This window comes from Perna viridis, chromosome 5 (assembly GCF_037379345.1).
Source record: "Perna viridis isolate PV_CMFRI_1.1 ecotype Kerala chromosome 5, ASM3737934v1, whole genome shotgun sequence".
NCBI classification, from domain to species: Eukaryota; Metazoa; Mollusca; class Bivalvia; order Mytilida; family Mytilidae; genus Perna; species Perna viridis.
Genome location: NC_142449.1, coordinates 38373628 through 38377007, shown reverse-complemented (window position 1 = coordinate 38377007; position 3380 = coordinate 38373628). Strand labels below are relative to the sequence as shown.

The following is a 3380-nucleotide window of genomic DNA, read 5'->3' as shown; positions in this document are numbered from 1 at the left end:
ACCCCCTGAGTTAAGTGAGCTATCCCTAGATGATATTGGAGAGCATGACTGCATTTTATGTTGCCCCTGGTCCCACATCGCAGGCAACCCCATCGTCGCACACTACCCCTGGCCCGAGAAACCCCCACCAGAGACAAAGGTCAGTGTCGCAAAGGTTGGCGTATGAGACCCATTATTAGAAGGTTATGGTAGGGGAGAGGTCAAGGAGGGATACATTTGGTAGTAGTAGTTGGTAGTAGGGGTTACAACCGGAATAGGTCAAGCCTTGAACCTAATGAGGTGGAAACACCAGCAGGTGGGAGGGGTCGTTTCAAAGAGAGTTGGAGTGGGAGAGCAGACCCGAATAGGGGGAAACCGGGAGAGGTACAGGTAGGCCCTACGGTGGGAGGAACTGTAGGGACAAACCTTATAGAGAAGGTAAGGGAGACGCTTTTAGGAGTAGGCCCCAAGGTGTAAGAGTCCACAAGGATAAAACACCATCGGGCAGGATATGTGAGCGACCCTACTCGGGTCGTGCAGGTTCAGCACCTATGGGTAGAGATGATTGGGAACAAGATGAAAGAGGGAGGGGAAATATCAAAGGTGTCATCATCCCAAAGGCCTTAAAATATGATGGGAAGTCTAACTGGCAAGCTTTTTATGCCAAGTTCTCCCGGTACTCGGAGGTGAATGAGTGGTCCCCACAGGAGTGCATGGACCAGTTGTGTTGGGCCCTTGAAGGAAAGGCCAGTGAGTATTACGCACTTCTGGTGGAGCGCAACCACAATATGGCTTATGGTGACTTAATCAGAAAGTTGGAAAAACGGTTTGGGTTTAAAGAACTCCCAGAGACGGCCCAAGTGCAGTTCAATAATGCCCGACAAGCCCCAGAAGAGTCCTTTGAGGACTGGGCTGACAGGGTTCTAACCCTGGCTACTAAGGCATTCAGGTCTCTCCCCGATCCCCACATGTACCAGCAGGCAATTTTGAAACTCTGTCAGGGTGCGGCAGACAAAGAAGCAGGGAGCTATGCTTCCAATATACGCCCCACAAGCATTGAGGAGGCAGTTGATAAGATGCGCTGGTTTCACTATAACCACCAAACTATGTATGGTAGGGGGCCAGAAGAGAAATTAAAATGGTGGGTCCCGAACGGGGGTGGGCAGCCACTCGGAGAGGGAAGAGCTTCCTCAAGATGGCCCCCTCCCCTGTGTCTAAGGATCCACGAGCAGACGGTTTTCAGATATCAAACAGTTCAGACGCTTATCCAGAGATCTAAATCCAGGAATCAACAGTCCAATGTGCACTGTATTAAATAGTAAGTAGTCGTAAGCACTATAATTCTTTAGTCGGACCAAGCGTACAATGTACATAAATTACAAGGCGGATCGAGAAATTTTGAAAAGGATGAGGTACTGGTTATTATTTGACCATTCAGCACGAAATAAAAAATCACAACAAGAGTTTTCAGCCCAGAACCCTTTTAACAGTTGTGCCACTGAAGTGTCAGGATTAAATTAATTACAGGCCTATGGACCAAGTTGGTAGCTATATCATTGGGATTTTATTAGCATTCACACAAAATAGCTTTCATTTTTCTTACACTTTTAGAATATCTAAAATTTAAAGTAACTTTTGTGCAGATTTCAGCAGCCGCCTTGTAGAAAATAAGAGGATGTGACGAACGAGTGAATTAACCGGCATATATGTTGTGTGGCACCCATAAAAATTAAAACTGACAGATACGAAGGTTTATCAATCGAAGATAGAATATGTTTTTTATGATGAATGTGTTATGATCAATTTTATGCAAAACGAAAACACACGTTTTACTTGTATGCCCTTTATATACCAAATTACGCAGTGAATTACTTAGCAGAGCTTGTGATATTTGTCTGACATTACACAAGACATTACCTTCATACAGTTTGTACCTTCTTTGATAAACTAATTAGGAAGTTAAATATCTAGTACAATGTATGTGTATAAATTAACGGGTGATTTGAATGGTTGCAATTTTCTCAATTGACACACGCGAAAACAAACAAGTGTACACAAGTGATGATTAGGATGTATGGCTTAAGGAAAAGAACGTAGGACAGAAAGTCATAGTCTTGGTTTTAGTGAAAATTAGGACAAAAAGGTCTCATATAATAATATTTTTAGGAATTATCCACAAAATTATGTTATTTTATTGAATTTTATTCAATACTTTTTTTCTGTCTTGAATGCATATAAACAGATGGTCGAAACAAATTATTATATTAATTTAACGGGAAAAGTTCTGATAAAAAAGATGATATGTTTGGCATGATTTTTGATAAATCGGGGTTCCGATCCCGGGGACGGTGTCCTCTAGCTATTCCAACATTTTGAAATTACATATTCTACCTATTCCAACATGCAGAGAACAATAGATGTTGTTATAGCCTAATATGTTGTTACAATAATTAGTAATTAATTAGTTTTACAGGTAATATTTACCCGAGAATTAAATATGAAAAATTCCTGTTTATAAATTTTCCTACAAAATAAATTTTGAGTGAAAATGAATTAAATTCTAATAATATAAGAAAATGAGGCATATGTTTTATTAATATAAAAATAAAAATTATATTAAACTTTTTAAAACTACCACTACTACCACCAAACACTGTTGAAGACGTTTGGTTTAATGCACTTGAGGACATCAACGATGCTGACACCAATACTGACACATTAGGTTTCACCGACTACGTCACCAGCTACTGGGTTGAAGGCCATCGCAACCTCTGGAACCACTACGCCACAGAGGGACCCAGAACTACAAATCACCTTGAAGGTTGGCATGGGAAGTTGAAGAAACTTGTAAAATCACCACACCCGAATATTTTCAACATGATTCGACTACTCAAACAAGAAGAAGCAATACACGCATTGACTCTAATACAGTATTCAGCTGGTGGTAAACGAGTACCAAAGAAAAGAAAATACAGAGAGATAGACAACAGACTCGCCAACCTGAAAACCAGACTTCAAAACCAGGAACTCACACCAGTCCAGTATGCTGATGCCGCATCTTACTTGTTACACATTGACTGAAATTTACTATGTTTTATTTGTGTTTCGACAGTATATTTGTGCCTTTTAATTAATCAGAGGTATTGTATTACAGTACACAATCGAATGACACATCTGTTAAATAGGAATTTAATCAACAAGATATATGTACCGACCTGTACCCGAGACTCTAATCAACAAATTTATACATGTGTGCACGTATTACAATAAAAAATCTAGCATTCCATGTGAAAAGGGTGTTTTTAAAATCATGATATATAAGAATGATAAAAAAAGGTTAGTATATGCATATGTTACACGATCAGCTTCTGGCACATGGTTTTCAGACTAATTAATTACAA

General features: G+C 39.8%; 1 pseudogene; it reads left to right on the top strand.

The window, feature by feature from the left end:
* The first annotated feature begins 524 nt into the window (after positions 1–524).
* LOC148617415 (uncharacterized) lies at positions 525–3060 on the top strand (annotated as a pseudogene).
* The last annotated feature ends 320 nt before the right edge of the window (positions 3061–3380 follow it).